The sequence below is a fragment of the Cetorhinus maximus genome, chromosome 2 (genome assembly GCF_964194155.1).
Source record: "Cetorhinus maximus chromosome 2, sCetMax3.hap1.1, whole genome shotgun sequence".
In the NCBI taxonomy this organism is placed as follows: domain Eukaryota; kingdom Metazoa; phylum Chordata; class Chondrichthyes; order Lamniformes; family Cetorhinidae; genus Cetorhinus; species Cetorhinus maximus.
The window spans coordinates 193,647,633-193,667,404 of NC_135880.1; the positions used below are offsets into that span (position 1 = coordinate 193,647,633).

Consider the following 19,772-nt stretch of genomic DNA (forward strand, 5'->3'; position numbering starts at 1 on the left):
AGGGATAACAGCCCTGCTCTCTTCAAAATAGTACCAAGGGATCTTTTGCATCCACCTGAGTAGGTAGATGTGGTTTCAGTTTAACATCTTATATACAAGACAGCACCACCCCCTTCATTCTGCATTGTAGTGTCAACCTTGATTTTTCATGCTCAAGCCCGGGAGTGGGAATTGAACCTGAAACTCTGTGATTCAGAGATAAGCATATGCCCACAGAACCCCAGCAAGCATTATAACTGAGAGCTTGTTGTGGCAGAGAGTGTGGTATAACTGACAGCCTAATACTGAGGGTGTGATGTAACCAAGAGAGTGTTATAACTCAGAGCCTAATACTGAGGGTGTGATGTAACCAAGAGAGTGTTATAACTCAGAGCCTAATACTGAGGGTGTGATGTAACCGAGAATGTGTTATAACTGAGAGCCTAATACTGAGGTGGTAGGTGTTCTCTTTAACCAACCAATCACTGTTGTCCTTCTACGTATACAGTCCACTGTATGGTGATATATCCAGACTTTGGACTACGTTCCAAATTCTTTCGTGGGTATGCAGAATTTGTAATCTCTCTGGGACTGATGGTTATAATAAGGTGATGGAGGAATTCCCCTCTGATATATGTGATTGAATCATCAACTATAATGATTAGGTAGGAGGAGCAGGTACTGCTGCCTACTGGCAGACTTACAATCAGGGGTGATTTATGTGATGGGATTTAACTTTATTGCTTATAATTATGCAACTGAAGATCCTGCTTGAGCACAAAAATAAGGGATGGTGAGAAAGGAAGACTGTGGAAGAGAGAGTAAGAATAAAGAAAAAAAGTAGCTACTCAGAAAAAGAGTAAGGGAGGGAGAGAGGGAAAGCGATATAAAGAGGGTGAAGAGTCCAAAAGCAAAGATAGAGGTAGAAATGGAAATGAGAGAGAGAGAGAGAGGGATGGAAAGGGAGATAAGATGTCAGATACATGGATAGAGGGAGAAGGGAGATAGAAATAAGAAGAGCAGAAGAGGTGGAAGGAAAGAGACAGAAGGAAAGCAGATACAGAGACAGAAAGGGAGAGAGGTTGGGAGATAGGTTGGGAGAGAGAAAGGGTGACGAGGGAGAGAGATTGAGTGCTTAAATGCCAATGGGTTAATTTGGAATACCTCTGCCTGAAATCTCAATGATTTAAATACTTGTCCATATTCCACAGTGTAACTCCAGGACCAGAGAGGAGAAAAATGAGAGGGGGGAAGAGGTGGGAAGGGAAAAGATAGAGAGGAACCACATAGAGAGGGGACAATAGATGTCATGAAGAAGGAAGAGAAAGAGAATTGGAAATGGGCAGGCAAGTCTCTGAGCTCAGTTAGAAAAGCAGGGTAAAGTTAATCCTATAAATCACTCGTTATAATCCACCTTTTTGGCCAAATCTTTGGTCACTCCTCCCAATATCTCCTTCTCTAACTTTGTGTCTGCTCTTTTTGATTCTGCTTCTGTGAAGCCACTTTTCTGTGTTAAAGGCACTATATAAGTGCAAGTTCTCACCTTCCTGGGAAAGAAAGATTTCAGCTTAAATTCTGTGTGTTGTGTCTTGAGTGAGGAGAGTGCTATGCTGCTGAATAAACCTGAATTGATTCGATTTCTAGTCTAACTCTTGTTACTACATGGTAAGGAGCGACAAACTGGCTCCCCTTTATTCAGCCTCCCTCAGCTGGTCACAACAAAGGGTTTTAAATTTCTTTTCCCTGTAGATGCTTTTTCCAATTCAAATGTATTCACTTTTTAATAAGGAGCCAATAAACCATGTTTTATTGAGTCAAAGAAAGAGCAAGTTTATTAGTTACTAAATCCAAGGAAAGATAATAAAAGGTGAGATCACAGACACACACAAAACCACAAACATAAACACACATACACAAACACACACACATAACCACAACCACACACTCATCAGAAGTAAGAAAAGTTAGAGTCCAATAAAGAGTTAAAGGAATATACGATTAAGTCCTTTGCTTGTCCTTGAGGTGTAGATTGTTGAACATTGTGGCCGTTTGAAGTTAGCTGGTTCCCTTTAAAACCCCGGAGTTGAATTGAAGTCCAGATAACTGCATTTTGCTGGAGACAGTTTCCTTCCCTTTAATTCTATGATTCGTTTCCCAGAGTTTGATGGGTTTCTCCTCAGGTTCTTTCCGATGGACAGTCGCCAACTCTTGGGTTGGATTTTTTTTACTGTAGAGATAGGACATTTCTTAACTTAAGAGACACTCAGAGAGAGATTCCTCACTGCTCCCTTCAGCAGCTTTTCCAGATGACTTTGATGAGAGGGCACAAATTTGAAGTGAATTGCAAAAGAAGAAAATGTGATGTAAGAAAAGCCTTTTCACACAGCGAGTGGTTCGGGTCTGGAATGCGCTGCCTGGAAGTGTGGTGGAGGTAGCTTCAATTTAGGCATTCAAGAGGTCATTAGATGATTATTTGACTAGAAGCAATGTGAAAGGGTACGGAGGAAAGGCAGGAAAATGGCACTAAGTCGGAATGCTCACTCGGAAAGCTGGTGCAGACACGATGGGCCGAATGGCCTCCTTCTGCACTGTAACATTCTTTGGTTCTGTAATTCTCTCAGTGACTGGCTTGGCAAACCCAGTTCTTTAAAAAATCTCCTGTCTGTATATTCCCAAAAAGGAATTAAATTAACATGTCTTGCAGTCATTGTCGTAGAACAAATAATCACATTTCTGACCTTTCATCTCAGAAACGTTTGACTCATTTCAAGATAGTAGAAACCAAGAGGAAATGGGGTTATTTCATCCTCCATGGGGCAGAGGATTTGAGTATCTGTCGAGTGTATCTGGCTGGTGAGCCGAATCCGTTGTTTTTACTGTTGATTAAAATTCAGCACTTGCACTTTTAATCTCTTCCTTAGTTAGAGTGTTGAGCTTTGGTGTCTGTAGGTTTCCTTTGAAATGTCTCTCTCTTCACACTTCCTTTCAGAGGGGGTTCTTATTTGTTTTTCTCACGTTCACCTTGGAAAGTGGCCTCGCATTTTAAAGCAGTTTACTGTCTCTTTTTGTAAAGTATCGAATTTTCAGTCAGTTGAAAGCCTTTAAAAATCATCTTCCAAAAATAAAGAGGCGCTTTCATGACACTACTAGAAGTTAAAGGAAATTGTGGGATTATATACAGCAGTATGTCATTGAGAAATGTTATTTGGAGATCACACTATTTTGAGTACCTTCACTGATAGTCACTTCAAAGCCTTATCATCCAGCAGGGTGCAGAGCTCAGGGGTAATATATTATGTGTTATCAGTTCCCCTTAGGCATCTTAGACCTCAGCTCACCTGGACTTCAAGGTTCAGGCCATGTAATTTCTCCAGACGCTCCATCTGGGTGTAAGTAGGAAAGAAGAATTTGCATTTATCGAACGCCTTTCACAACTCCAGGACATCCACTTTACACCAATGAAAGACTTTTGAAGTGTAGTCACTGTCGTAATTTAGGAAATGCGACAGGCAGGAGACGGTGGTCAGGTAATCTGAGTGATATTGGTGACTGATCTCTGAATGGAGCAGATCTTTGGGGCCGCCCAGTTGGTGTCAGAGACCATTCCTGATCACTACCCGGTGAATCCCACAGATGTCGGAAAAGGGCAGGATTATGCCTTCCGCAGTCGATCAGCCTGCCACCACTCATTCCCAAACTTCCTAGACTCGCATGTGACCGGGCTGCCAACCTGACCAGATGGTCCTGGAATTTCCAGGAATTAATGATTAAGACCATGAGACGTAGGAGCAGGAGTAGGCCATTTGGCCCATCAAGTCTGCTCCACCATTCAATGAGATCATGGCTGATCTGATAATCCCTAACTCCACTTTGCTGCCTTTTCCCCATAACCCTTGATTCCCTTAATGATTAAAAATCTGTCTATCTCAGCTTTGAATATAATTAATGACCCAGGCTCTACAGCCCTCTGTGGCAAAGAATTCCACAGATTAAATAGCGTCTGAGCAAAGAAATTCCTCATCTCTATCTTTAATGGGCGACCCATTACTTTGAGATTATGCCCCCTGGTCCTAGACTCTCCCACAAGGGGAAACAGCCTCTCAGCATCTACCCTGTCAAGCCCCCTAAGAATCTTATATGTTTCAATAAGGTCGCCCCTCATTCTTCTAAACTCCAATGAGTACAGGCTTAACCTACTCAACCTCTCCTCATAAGAAAATCCCTCCATAGTCTCTTGGTCACTCTGTTGTGAGAATAAGCATAGGGGCTATTAAAAACATACTGTGTGTTTTTCTTCCTTTTCTTTGAACAGCTTTCTTTGGGAAAATAACAGTGGAGTTGAGGAAAAGAGGCTGCTAGAGGCAGGATGTCATGTGATGAAGCCTCCAGGAATACATCCAACAAGAGTTGGCAACTCTTGAGGGTGCTGAAAGCCTCTCTGAATCGAGGTGGCATGGAGCAATGTCTCTCTTACACCCCGCCCTGGCGTGAATTAACACCTTTAGGTATAGGGTGGGAAGGAATTAAAAGGCTCAAAGAAGGGGCCAAGACCCCAGCAAAGGGGGTTGTTTGAATTTTACACATTTATTAAAAAGGTGAAGCCACAGATCACTAAAGAGGTCATGTGTTTCTGCTCGCGCTTGTAGTTTTTCATTCAGACTGGCACGGGAGCTGAGAGCTGGAATAATGCACTTGTAACAGGGTCCATTCAGACTGCACTGTATAAATATTTGCTTAACTCACTTGTCCTTACATTCAGTTAGTCGGCAACAGAACACATGCGGGATTGTTCCCTGAAGCAAGGGGCCTATCCATATTTTAATTGAATAATCACTTTCGTCGATCGATTAGGCCAGCTGTCATCCTCTGCATTCCTGTGTTAAGGGCTGGAGTTGGTGGCAGTGGAGGGGGCGGTGGCGCTTGTTGGTGGGAGGGGAAAGCGGAGAGGGGTTTGGGAAGAGCATCCTGCTCAGACAGGATCCCTGGGGCTGTGTGAGGAACAGACACTTCATATAGACAGAAAGCTCCCTGAAAGCTTTCATTGTGGGCACTCTCAGCCCGGCTTGACAGATACCAAAGCCCTTGTTGTGGAAACCAGCCTGAATACAGCACCACTGTGAGCCAATCAACCATGTAAAGTGTCTTAAACTAACCTTATTGACATCGCACCCAATGGTACTTGAAGGGAACTTTTTCTATTGGTCCAGAATGAATCCACAGAAAGAGGCCTGGGATGTCTGTGTGTGTGTTTGTGTCTGTGCTTGTGTGTGTGTGTGTGTGTGTGTGTCTGTGTGTGTTTATGTCTGTTTGTGTTTGTGTGCCTGTGTGTGTGTCTGTTTGTGTGTGTGTGTCTGTTTGTTTGTGTGTGTGTTTGTGTGCGTGTGCCTGTGTGTGTATTTAATGTAATCACGCTGCCTTTTCAAAGGAAAATAAATGATGCTTCATGTTTGTTATCAAGTGGCTAAAACATCTCCCAGGGCCAATTAAACAGAGGGCAGACTTCCTAAAGGGTTTGAAGTGATTACAGTCAGACCTCATTAACGTCCGTGATGAACCAGAACTGGATAGAGGGGGGAAACTGGAGAGAATAGAATTGGTGCAATTTAGTCTACCTGTACCCCGTTCCCCTCCCCCAACAGCCACTGAACTACAATCCCCAACCCTAACTCCCACCTGATATCTCCCAAGAAGCTGACCTGTATCTCCACAATGATGATAGCCCAGAGAATATTTGACAGCTGGTCCATGGCCTATTGTCTGTGTGACACACACTAGGAGGAAAATGTGTGGGGATGTTTACATCCCACAGTCACCTCGGTCCTATTTTGATATTGTGTCTATGAGCACTGCTTGGCCTTCACGAGCACGAGGAGTTGCTCGAAGAGTACCTTGCGTCTAATTGTGTGTGGCAAAAGGATATTCCTGCTTCAGTGAGACTGCTCCAGGTCCTGAGATGAAGAGTTTCCCTGTTTGTGGCTTATTTGCAGCGTAGCCTTTAACCCTGTGAGCACTGATGAAGCTTCTCTCCGCTGACAGGTAGGACCATTCCCAGGTACAATACACTGCACGATTGCAGGTGTGGACAGTGCCAACAGGTTATTCAAAGAAGGAAAGGGAGGACTTTTGAATTATAGTCCCATCAGAAGTGTAACAGTCAATTTGCACCCAGCAAAGTCCCCCAGACACCAATCTAACAATGACCAGAGAACGTGTTTCAGCAAAGGTGGTTATGGGCTTCCGCGTAGACTTTGTGTACAAGTCTCACGTGTGGCACTGAGAGCTACCACTGAGCTGTAGTTAACACGGTAAGATGTTGAACAAGAGCAAGTCGAGGCGGAGGGACAGATGAGGTGGTGAGATCGGGGCAGGGCTTTGTGATTCAGAATGAGTCCCAGTAATGGACACAAAAACTGACCAAACTTGTTTTGTGCTTTGCACATCTAGGTATTGTATAAGCAACACATCCCTTGAACTTCCATCATCCAACTCACAACCCAGACTCTCCAATGAACGATGCCCTAGCCAATGGGCCAATTCCTGGAGCTTCATCACATGACACCCGTTTCCAGCAGCCTCACTCCGTCAAACAGCCTATTTTCCTCAACTCCAAAACAAATCAATATTTAATTGTTTCTATAAACATAAATCACAAGCTCTGATCCCTACACTGTACTTTCAACACTTTTGAACCCTGTACTTTCTCTTGCTGACATTTCAGGGTGAGCTTGACCTACCAATAGGCTATGTCTATCTACTTCTTGAGTGGAAAGAATAATTGTAGCCACTAGCTGATTTTGGATATTGTCCACATTATGATGGTAGTAGCCTTGGGCTACCAGACAACCCATACCTGAGAAAGCAGTGGTTTCCAGCACTTTCCTGCTCTCTGGTACTTTGAGTGGAAGGATGTCCAAGAAGAAGCAGCTTCATTTCTTCCTTCTCCTGCCACCTGATGGGTAATCCAGCTGGATGTCCAGCAACCTGAATGGAAGCAATCCGGATGACATCTCCCAGTTGGTTAGCTCAGCCTCGCTCCCAATGATTGATCGATTCGGCAGTGATCCTATAACTAGGTACCAAAGACTGGAACGGCACCATCCACAGAGGTTATGAGAGAAAATTCCTTCTATGCTTTGGACCTGTCCTGCAGTGGACCACAGAGAAGCCATAGCTCAAATGTGTACCCTACAATCCCTCATATACAACTGCAATGATGTCCAGGATGCAGCTACTCCGCTAACCATGATAGACTCCTCGTGGTGGAGTGTGCAGTAATCTATTAGCTATGGTTCTCAACCAGGAACCCAGGGATCATGGGCTGAATTTTCCTGATCCCAAGGAGGCAGTTTAGGGGACACGGCAGGGAGTAAAGTTGGCATATTGCTAATTGGGTTGGCTGCCTAACGCGTTCCCCCCTTCAAGCAATGTTGCTTGAGGCAGGGTAGCCATGGCAGCAGCAGGGTAGCCAATTAGACCTATTAATAGGCCAACTGAGGGAAAGGTGATGGCACCACTGGGATCTTCCTGATGGCCCGTCCCCTCCTTCCCAACCCCTCCCCCACTGAGACCAGAGACCAGGATTGATCTAGATGGGGCCTCCTGTCGGGAGGCCAGGGAGAGGGGGATGGGGGGAGGTGGGGGATGCCATCATTGCCTCCTCACTCCCCAGCATAGACCTACAGGGATTTGATGGCTCAGCCATGGCTGCAAGCCATCCTGTGGGGAAGTTCCCCCTGTCATCACCTAACAGCAGTGGCCATGAGGGATTTTTAACGTTTTACAGTGCTGCTGTGGGTGCCTCAATTGAGGCACCTTCGCCATCTCTTAGCGGTCTCAGCAGCACCCACCTCTCCCAGCTGGCTAGACAACACTGTGAGCTCCCCCATTGGGCCTCCTGTTTCCCTGTTCTGCCCATGATCCTTCATTGAATTTTGCTTCTTAATTGGCCACTTCTGGAGAGATTGTGAACAATGTGCTGTCAAGGCTGACCCAACAGGTCATGACCCAAGCAGGAAACTTCAGCCCCATCAGTTTAAATTATATCCAAAAACTGGGAATTTGTGGGCTTCCATTAGAAAAATGACCAAGGAAGTTGCCCACTGTTGTGAAAAACCCAAATGGTTCAACAGTATCCCTCAGGGAAGGGAACCTGTCATCCTTACCTAGTCCAGTCTATATGTGACTCCAGCCCCACCCAGTATGGCTGATTCTCAAAGATTGATGATAAATATTGCTAATGTCCTGAGAACAACTAGGGGAAACAGATTTTGTTCTCCTATCTGGAGGCAGGTAATTCCCAATAGGATGTCAATCCCTTGCCTGCAACATATGAGCTTTCAGCACGTTCTCTGATTGGTTTTTCCTGACCTGGCATTACACTTGTGAGTTATGAACTTTGGCATGGGTGTCATGATTGAAGCAAGCAGCTGTAATATGCTAGAGCCCTTGGTGTCTTTTGCTCTGCTTTCATTGTCCTAGGGAGATCAGGAACAGAACAGTATTTCCAGTAACATCCTAGGACATGGCATGTGTATCATGCACCTGATGAGTGAAGGTTTGGCAGCAACACTTAAGAAAGTGAGTCAGCATTGTAAGAATAATGATAAATGGAAGATACTTCCAGGTGATACACCCACAGCCAAAGTGAGCTGGGCTAGTTCATCTTCTTGGGACATTGGTATAAGTTGGCTGCTCCACCACAGGCCTAGGCTTCTCCCTATAGTTTTGTGTGGCATTAGCTAGTGACTACAGGAGCACCCCAAACAACACTCCAATACTCAGTCCACCTCATGCCTTATGCCAGGTCGTTTCATAGCGGCTTGCATGCTGCTGCTTTTGGTAGAGTTCATCAAGCTGAACTTTGTGCTGCTATATGCAAAATATCATTGTATCCCACTAGAATTGCATCCTACTTTAAATAAGAGTTTTTGGAGGGCAGAGACAAGGTTCCTTGCATGCTGCTGTCTTCCTGAAGGGTCAGGGGTTCTCTGTTTCAATTTTGTCCCCACCTTCTGATGATACTGCTGAACATACTGTTGTGTATTTTTTATATCTCAGAGCAATGCAGAAAAGTGTGCAACAGGTTTAGTACAAGAGTTTCAAAACATCTCTACAATCACAAAACGTCTGCCCTGTGCTTATTCCAGCTCTAGCTTCCAGTAGCTTCTGTGGTGTCCATTTACTTTGCTCTGAGTCCACAACCAGGCTTTACCAATCAAAGACAGTGAGCATAGATCAATTACCAGGCTCACCTAATCAAACACAGAACAATTGAACAACTGAATACTACACATTCCATTTGGACACTGCATCCGTTCATTCTGTAACATCTGCCCGTAGAGCTTGGAGCCTCATCATCAACAGCTGGTGTCCATCAGTTCCAAGGTAGACAATCCTTCTTTTTGTCTCTGCTCAGAGATTATCTGCCCTGGCCTTTGGATAATTCAGGAGAGTCTTCTTTACCCAGAGTGTGGTGAGAATGTGGAAAGCGTTACCACACGGAGTGGTTGAAGCAAATGGTTGGAAGCAGTTATGGAGCAGCTAGATAAACACATGACGGGCAAAGGAATAGAAGGATCTGTGGATAGGGTTTATATAAAAAGGAGCTGGGGGAGGCTAGGATGGAGCATAAATGCAGAAATAATATTCTAACACCAGTTGATCAGAATGACCTGTTTCTGTGCTGTCTGTTCCATGTAATTCTATATCTCTTCATAGCCAATTCCCTCTCAACCTGTATGGTTTCCAGTATATGGGAGGGATAAAATAAAGTTGTTACAGGGAAATTCCATCGCTCTTAGGGGTAAGTATTACTGTCTTGGTGAAGCTGGTGAAATTGTTAGAAAACTTAATCCTTGCAAGGCTCCTGAGCTGCAAATCATTTCCTGAGATGCGTTAGTTCTGTGTGACAGCCCATCGACAGCATGAGGCATCACAGAATTGATCAACAGATTTAAATTCCGACTTCAAAGGGCAAAGCACAGGTCAGAAGAGTTGAGCCTGCAGCAGGTGTTGTAAATCCGCCCCAAATCATCCTCTGTAAGTTTACACATTGACTGGTTTTGTGGACCAGGTTGCTGTGCTCAAATATTCAGTGGAACTGAACCAAAACATTTCAATGTCATGTGACTCAAGTTTCATCGTAACAGTTTTGATAAAAGTTTAAATGGCAGCTGGACATTGGACATATGATCCATTAGAAATCAGTGCCAGCTGCTGATCTGTCAGGGTCCTCTTGTCTGGACTCTGCCTGGGGTCCATTCAGCTGCACAGCTGGCCCTGTGTCTTGTGCTCAGCACTCTCCACTTCTTCCCAGGAGGATTTTTTTTTGTACCTAGTAAACTCACAGTTCCCACTATTTGAAATCACTTTCCCAGTCTAAACAGTGCTCACACACCGCAACTCAACACTGAGCTTTATTCATCCTGACTGACTGTCAGCTGCCACCAGCGGAGAAGCATTAGGACTGAGCTCTAGACCCAACTCCAAATCCCAGTTGACCTAATGCCAGACCATTTAGAAGGGTTCAGGCAGATCTGAGTTGCTGCAATGGGGAGGACCATCAATTGCCTCTGTCACAGTTCCCAAAAAACACAAAGAAAAACCTGTCAACTGATACACAATCCTTCTCTCTCCTCTTTCTTCCAACCTAGAAACATAACAGGTCATTCAGCCCCATTGACTTGTTCTGCCATTTAATTAGATCATGACTAACTGCACCTCAGCTCAGTGTTTGTCTCCTAGCCCAACTCAGTCTTTCTCTGGACCCCAACACTGGAACTCTTCACTTACTTCAGTCTCCTCTTCCTCCAAGCCCTCTAAAAACCAAACTCAGCATTATTTAATCACAACCTATAGATTTAACGCACTGAATGTATAGCTGTCAGCCAAGACACGGTGGGTAGCACTCTTATCTTTGGGACAGAGGTTGTGAGTTCATGTCCCACTCCAGAGGTTGGAACACAATAATCCAAGCTGACACTATAGTGCAGTACTGAGGGAGTGCTGCACTGTTGAAGGTGCCACTTTCAGATGAGGTGTTAAATAAAGGCCAATTGTGGCCCCTAGCTCTCTGGTGGATGTGAAAGATCTAAAGAAGAGCAGGTTAGTTCTTGCTCTGCCCTACAGCCAATATATATCCCCCAAGCCAACAAGACCTATTTGTGGGACATTGCAGTGTGCAGATTGGCTGCTGGGATTCCTACGTTGCAGTTGAAAAGTATTTCATTGGCTGTAAAACACTTTGGGATGTCCTGTGCTTGTGAAAGGTGCAATGCAAATATAGGTCTGGGTACAAAAATGCAAGGCTCCTGTGCCATGAGCAGCCCTTATTATCTGGGGTTTCCATCAATAATGGAAAAAAGATCCTGATTAAATTTCAGAGTGCCTTCATTACTTAATGTGAGAGTGATGAAATCAGAGAGAGAGAGTTACCTGATTTCTTGCCCCCTATACTGGTGATGGAACAACACCGTGAGTCCAAGAATAGGTTGACCATTTCAGTGGTCACAGAAACCCAAGAAAGAACAAGGCAAGGAAATATCCAAATAAATCCTGTAGCTTGCTCAGTGATGCAGGGGGTGAATGCACCACGAGTGATAGCTGGGTTTGATACCTATTTCAATTGGAGGATCAGCTGTGGATCTCACCATGTCGGACTCACAGCCAACCCCCTCCCCAGTATTTCAGTCAGATTTATCCCAGTGATTTTCAACTGGAGAGAACCAGGAGAAAAAGAATAATGACTGAGTCCTGTACCTGATGTTTTAAGATAGGAATCTTTTTAATGTAATGATAGGTCATGAAGGTGCCTGGTTAATAGGGCCCATCAACATCAACTGAGCCGTCCTGACTTCATTGGAAAAGGAGAAAGTCTGGTAGAAAGTGTTCATCTGAATTATCTGTGAACATTTGGTTAAACTAGGGCTCTCTAGCGTTTTCTTTCTCAACCTTGATGCTGTCGTTGCCGGGGCCCAGCTCAGAGAATGCAGTTTAGTGTAAACAATTTAAGAAGGTCATTGGAGAAGATCTCAGGCTCCGAGACAGCCCAGGATTGTCCTGTACCAGATAACATTGACGAACATTTAGAATGTGCCATTTCCATTCTCAAAGCATCACAGAACACTTCGCACAGGCGGGGTCTGACACTGAACAACAGGAGGAGCTGTCTGAAGTGAGATTACAGGTAAGCTTTGAGGAAGCTATCAAGGAGGGGAGGTGACAGTTTGGGTGTGAGACATATCCCTCACCCTGGGTACCACCCCTTCACACTGGGCGCACTCTCCTCACTCTGGGTACTACCCCCTCACCCTGGGTACTACCCCTTCACCCTGGGTACCGCCCCCTCACCTTGAATATCACCCTCTCACCCTGGGTTACACCCCTGCACCCTGGCTCAGGTTGCGAGTGCAGTTTCCACAAACCCCAGCTAAACTAGACAGTGATATGATGAATAGGGTTGCCAAATGTATTCCTGGAGATTTCATCACATGACTTGCCCCCACACTCCAGCCATTAGTCGGCCAACACATCCATCCTTGTGACGCACTGCCTTCCTACGCCAATCGGAAAGCAAAAACACTCATTACCCAATTGGATGATGCTTGACTGTCAGCCAAACAACCTTTTTTTTCCCATTTTCAACATTTTTATATTGGTAAAGAGAAATGTTCAAAGAAAATGGCAAATAAAACAACCTTTTTTTAAATGTCCCAATGATTTTTCTCCAGAGTTGCACACAGCAGCATCCTGGAGATTGATCTTCAATTCCTGGAGAGTCCAGGCCAATCCTGGAGGGTGGGGGGACCCTAAATGAAGCCCCTCCACTAATCCCAGGAAAGTAAGAAATGTTGATTATGGTGTAGGGAGCGGACGAGCAGCAGTAGCGCAGACCAGAAGGCCAACAGACCATCGGGGGAACAGTTCGCTGTGGATCATTTTTCCCATGTGAAAGGAGTCAATCTTTACTGACTAACTTCTGATTTCCATCTCAGAACAACACCCAAACATGGTGAAATACATTGATGGCAGTTTTGTTCACATTCAGTGGAGTCCTGCCTGCTCTCAAAGGGTTGAACACTCTGCCTCCCCGTGAAATTGCAGCCTGGCGGTTGCTAATGATGAAGTGAAATGACTGAACTGCCTGTGCAATAGCAGCGGCTCCTAGCAACAGGGAAAGTAAATATTAGTTGGACACCTCAAAATCTGGAATGTAAATCTTCTGGCAGGTCATACTGTGCTGGTGAACAGGGTATGGTTGATCAATCTGCTGTCTGAAACCTTGTTCAGACTCTCTCCAAGTGAACAGCCATTCCTGAATTCAAATGCACCACTTAAACCCTGCAAGGCTCAGTATTGAATAATTATACAGTACAGCAGTTACACATGGAAAGAGGCCACTCAGCCCATCTGATACATGTGACCCTCCACATGAGCAGATGATATGAATCACATTCCCCCACCCCCCCCCTCCCATTCCCAGATTCCTTTATCCCAAATCCCTTAATCCCATTTTCTTTAATCCATCTAGCCAATCAAATTGTGAACGTTGGCATAGTTTCTGCCCTGACCACTAGGCCTAGAAATGAATTCTACTGCCTCACAACTCCCTGTGAAGAATTCTCTCCCACCCCAGTTCTAAAGCTCTTACCTGTAATTTGCTCTTCACACTCCAACTATAGGAAAAAGTCTGTTTCTCTCTCCCCTGTCCCATCCTATCAGAATGATAATTACTCCTATCAAATCGCTCTATAATTTACTTTATTCTAATGAACAAAACCTGGACTTTTCTATTCCCTCTTTTCAGACATGATCCCAGTATAACTGCATTGTACCCTGTCTCACCAAAGCCACAATACCCTTCGCATAGTTTGGAGCCCATTGAGATTTTATATAGACTCATCATTGCCTCTTGGCTTTCATATACAGTAGCCCTTGTGAAAATCTTCAGATTCCATTAGCTTTTACAGTCTGGTCAACCTGAGACTCTGACTTTAATTGCTTGTCCGATATGCCACCACATCATCCATTCAAAGTATATTGTTACTTGTTTTACTAAAATGGACCACCTCACACTCAATATCATTAAATTCAAACTTTTTAGACATTATTCCATTATTTTATCAACATCTCTTTTTAGTTTCCTTTCATCTTCTCCTAACCTAATCTTGACATAGTTTTTTGCCACGGTGTCTAACCCTGGAAGTGAATTCTACCTGTGTGAGCTGATACAGCATTCCCCTCAGGCATTTATCCTCATGGACACAGCATTCCCTCCAGGCCTATATCCTCATGGACACAGCATTCCCTCCAGGCCTATATCCTCATGGATATAATTTCTACCAATCAGAGTCTGCTTGCCAACCAATCAGCACTTTCTTCTCATGCAGTATAAATTGTTGTTCCCTTTACTGTTGGTAATCCTCCAATCTGCCCTGTTGAGTGTAAGATGAAAAGCTTAGACTACATGTCTCTTTTTTCAGCAAAATGGTTGGTGTCGAACCAAAAAATTGGGAGTGAAGTCAAGAATACCAGTAATATCACCCTACATGGAATGCACAGTTTCTTGCTTACATAAGTGGATAGCTGGACAAACAAGGAATCACATTTTAATATAAAACGAAAATGGAAAATGTTGGAAATATTCAGCAGGTCTGACAGCGTCTATGGAGAGAGGAGCAGAGTTAATGTTGCAAATCAAGGACATTTCTTCAGGAATCCCACTTATTTTGTGCCACTCCCACATGGTGTTGTGTTTGTTGTTGGTGCACATGTGGGCCTTCATGATCAATGTGTCATTACACATTGGTAAGAGATGCTCCAAAACCTGGAAAAAATCATGGTAGACATATATGTTTTAATTCACTCTTAGAATGTGGCTATTTCTATCAAATTTATTGCCCATCCTAATTTCCCTTGAGAAAATAGTGGTGAGTCTTCCTCTTCAACCATTGCAGTTCTGGTGATGAAGTTACTCCTACATTTCTGTTAGGTAGGGAGTTCCAGGATTTTGACTCAGCACCAATGATATTGTGAGTTCTTGGTCAAATGACACAGTGGTGATGGCCATATTATGCTGGCAAAGAGACAATGATGGAATATGAACATAACTTAATTTAAAGGGGCAGTGCCCCAAGAATTGGGAGAATCAAAAGAAAAGGCCTTTGATAAGGTGCCTCATAATAGACTAACAAATAAGGCCCAAGAATGTGGAGTCAGGGGACAAGTGGCAGAATGGATTTCTAGCTGGCTTCAAGACAGAAGGCAGAGAGTGGAAGTAAAGCCTAATTATTCAGAGTGGCAGAAGGTGGGAAGAAGGTGGGTATTCCACAAGGATCAGTGCTGGGATCTCTGCTGGCCACCACTTACATTAATGACTTGAACTTTGGAATTAAAAACACAATTTCTAAATTTGCAAATGACACCAAATTGAGAGATAATCAAGATTGAGGACTGCAATAAAATACAAAGGAACACTTATAAATCTGCAGAAATGGCAAATAACTTACAAATCAAGACAAATAAACGCGAGGTAGTACATTTTGGGAGGAAGAATAGGGAGGTCATTTAATACTTGAAAGGTGAGATGAGGTAGAGGAACAAAGGGATCTAGGAGTACAATACACCAGGGTGACCAACTGTACTGTATTTGAGCCCTGGGTCCCGTGTCCCTGGTTGTCTCCTGCTGAGACATTGTTTGACCCATGAATTTTATGTGTATGCAGTACATCTTTGCGCCTGCACAGTGTTCCGGGCAGCCCACTCTACAGGTTTGGTAGCAACTCCAAGATGCCAAAATGGTCCTTAATTCATTACCCAAGAGTTGGTCACCCTGAATAAACCATTCAGAGTTGTACCACAGGTTAGCAAGGCGATAAAAAAAAAGCAAAGCAGGCATTACACTTTATTTCTAGAGGGATGGGATTGAAAAATAGGGAAGTTATGCTAGACCTGTATCAAACCTTGGTTAGACCACACATAGAGTGCTGCATGCAGTTCTGGTCCCCGCACTATAAAAAGGATTTGGAGGCACTGGAGAGGGTACAGAGAAGATTTACAAGGATGATATCAGAAATGTGTGAGTGTAAATATCAGGAAAGAATGAACAGGCTGGAAAAAAGAAGGCTAATAGAGGTTTTTAAAATTCTGAAAGGTTTTTATAGATACAGAGTGAATGTTTTTTCTTGTGGGGAAGAGCATAACTAGAGGCCATCGATATAAGATAGGGCAGGATTTTACGTTCGTTGGGCGGGCAAGGCGGGTGGGCCCAGGAGCGGCCATGAAATGGACCACCGCCCGCGATCAGGCCCCGGTGTGAATTCACGCTGGCTGGTCAATTGACGGCAAGCCAGTGTGAAAGGTGCGCTGAAACGCTCAGCACTGCCAGGGTGGGGGGCAGGAGGAGGGTGAGCACGGAGGCCTGCACTTGCATTGGGGAGCGCGCACTGACAGCTCCCTGAGGGCACGGAGCTGCCTCATGGGGCTGAACGTTTGGACAAAGGAAAATAAAGATTTAATAAACGATATAAATATGTCCCCACACGTGACTCAGTCACATGAAGAGGGACATGTTTATAATGAAGTGGAAAACTTTTTTTTTGCATTTTTTACTTACCGTTGGAAAACTCAACCTGCCTGTGGGTGAAGTTTCATAAAAAAATGCAAAGGCCACCTGTCTATTTGCCGGCCCGCCAACCCAACAGTTGAGCGGGCAACAAAAAATGCAACTTAACTAATCACTTAAGGTCCTTAATAGGCCTCTCAATTGTTGGCAGGTTGTTGGGACGCTCACCTGATGTCATTGCGTGTGATTTTATGCCCGATCGGATCAGGCATGCACCCACCCAATGAACATAAAATCCTGCCCACAGTCACCAAGAAATCCAATAGGTAACTCAGAAGAAATTTCTTCATCCAAAGAGTGGTGAGAATGTGAAACTCACTACCACAGGGAGTAGTTGAAGCGAATAGTGTAGATGCATTTAAGGGGAATTAAATAAGCATTTGAGAGAGAAAAGAACAGAGGGTTATTGCATTGTTCAATTGTTCTGTGTTTGATGATTTGAGTCTGGTAACTGATCTATGCTCACTGTGCTGGATTTGTTAAGCCTGGCTGTTGACTCAGAGATAAGTAAACAGACGCACATAAACTACTAGAAATTAAGAGCTGAAGCATGGTGAAGACATTTTAAAACTTTGTATAAAACTCTGTAAATAAAGTTCCTACAAACTTAGAAACTAGTTTTATCCCTGCAATGTTTTGAGGCTGGTCAAATGTATAAAATATACAACTTTTACGATGGCAGGAGTGTTGGGAAGAGGTTCAAGTAGAGCATTAGTAGTAGCATGGACTGCTACTTCAATCCAACAATCGAAGAGAGTGTGGAACAAATCTGAATCACCCCCAATTCTGATTCAATTCATACTGAGAAATCTGCTGCTATTGGCCAGAGCCATTCAACACAATTCCTTAGCAACCTATTATTACCCTGCTGGCAGAAGCATACAGGAAGTGAGAAACAGCCAAGTTGAAAATTTTGATTAATGAGCTAGCCCAAAAAAATAAAAGTCTTGTTAGCAGCTAATCTGAGCAGTGTTAATTTATATGTGTTTCTCATGACATAAGCCAGGGCTACATAACCAGCTGGTACTCAAAGGCTACTAACAAGCTGGCTATCAAGATATTACCAGCGATAAAAAGATTTTTTTAATAAACTTCGTTCCCAATCTAAATGCTGAGCAAGGCTTTTTATATTTTGACAAGCAACAGTGCAATTCAGGGATAATTATTTCCAGTTTGCTAATGCATCATCCCCTTTACTCACAATCGACTATTCTCTTGATGATGTCATAAGTTGTTCTTGGCATTTTCTGCTTATCCGATGACATCACCCAGTGGAACACACTAATGCAAAAAGAGGGGAGCAACATTAGTTTAGCTGCAAAACATGAGGTAAAGTTTCAGGAAGCTGAACTTTACCACAAATCCTGTTTTCTTAAAGAAGTTTGTATTTAACCCTGGGATTTATATGAACTTTATGAGGTAAAATAAACGAATAAAGTACAAAACAAAGTGTTGGATCAGGTGACCAAGCTGTTCCTGTATGGCAGGAGAAATGTTTCTCTTGGATGGTGCCTACCAGCATGTGCCTCTGATCCAGGCTTTTGAATTTGTGTGTCAAGAGACGCTAGCCTTCCTCACAGCCTTACTTTCAGCTGCCTATCTAATGATTAAGAAACTGGTTTCAATGCCAGAGTTTTCTGACTCATTTTATCAAAGACAGGGTTTAAGCATTTGTTCGGTAAATCCGACAACTTGTAACATAAGATTCAGAATCCTTCAACCACATCCCTTCACAGGATGGGAGTGATGTCTTGGAGGATGAGATCCAGTGAAGCGGAATATTTTAAGAGCAGGCCCACATGTCATTGCTCAGATATCTCTTCAGATTTAATTGCTGGGGGCTGTTTTCTTCTGCTGCAAAAACAATGAAGAGATGCTTCATTTATCATTGTAATTTGTAACCCATTAACAAAACCAGGAGAGTGTATGGTTTGAAGCAGACGACCCTTAATGCAGCCTGGTTCAACCAAGCCTGGTTCAGCCTGGTTCTGTTCAGTACCCACCCTGGCCCCCGCCCCAAACAAAATCTAAAATTAGAATCTACAGCACAGAATAGGCCATCTGGCTCAAATGGGCTAAGCCGCTACTTATATTCCACACAAGCTTCCTCCCAATCTAATTTCTTCTTTCCTCCCTGTCTCCCATATTCCTCTATTCCCTCCGTCCTCCTGCATGATTCAACCATCAGTCTTAAATATGTCAATAATGTCACTTCAACAATTCCAGCAAGTTCCACATTCTCACCACTTTCCATGTAAAGAAATTCTCCATAAACTCTTTGGGCAGAATTGTTCCAGATTTGCACTAAGTGCGGGTAGCGGACCAAACCCACCACATTACTTCTGCATTTCCATGGTGGGCGGGCTCTCATTCGCCCGCCATGCCATTACCTCACCACTTCATCATACCAGGTACCACATTTAAAGTACAGCCACGCTCAGTGCTTCCAGCCCAGGACTGCAGCAAAGAAGACATGGCCCCGAAAGTCAAGAAGACTGCAGCCCTTGAGCACCTTTTGGCAATATTGTTTGTTTCTTATGTTTCTTCCATACCTCCCTTGGGTCCTCAAAGTGCACCAAAATTCAAGAATCTGCTCAAACTTCTGCTTTTCCTGTAATTCCTTTTACCTTGGCTTTCAACTCCCTATTCTACCAGCTCCATCCTCTTCTGTGCTCTGCTCAGCAAACTGGGATTCCTAGAATGGATGGTGAATCTTCACTCCGAACCGAATCCCCACACCACAGCTGAACATTTCACCATTTATACCTGTTCGAAGTACTGTACTTACTTCAGAGTTAGGTTTAAAGGATATTTAAATGATATCCTGTTGCAGTCATTAACAAATAATGTTTTGACTAATTGACTCCAGGAAAATTACACCTGACAATACCTTTAATTAAAATCAACAAAAAATAGCTATTATCTTTTTCTTTGTAAAAGAGGAAATCTTAATACATTGATTTAATTGCTTCAGTGAGCTTGTGTTCACTTGGATCAGATAGTCGCATTCATGCCTCTGAATCAGGAGGTTGTAGGTTCAAGTCTCAGTTGATGACGTAAACTAATTATCACAAGGCTATTTCCCTTTATTTTTGAAAATACAATTTTTCAACTTTCAACTGACTGGAAATTTTGCAGTTTGAACTGAGGCAGAACAAACTGATTAAAAATG

At 43.7% G+C, this 19,772-nt stretch overlaps 1 long non-coding RNA gene across 2 annotated transcripts in view; it reads left to right on the forward strand.

Annotated features, from left to right (window-relative positions):
- Positions 1 to 19,772, forward strand: part of LOC144690901 (uncharacterized) — a 53,583-nt gene that overhangs the window by 6,294 nt on the left and 27,517 nt on the right. The window contains exons 2-3 of one of the 2 annotated variants that reach the window (XR_013578989.1): positions 12,091 to 12,163; positions 14,460 to 14,547. The exons of the other annotated variant lie outside the window; for it this stretch is intronic. This is a non-coding gene — a long non-coding RNA (uncharacterized LOC144690901). Of the gene's footprint in view, positions 1 to 12,090; positions 12,164 to 14,459; positions 14,548 to 19,772 lie in introns of those variants that run through there. 2 annotated transcript variants of the gene reach the window in all.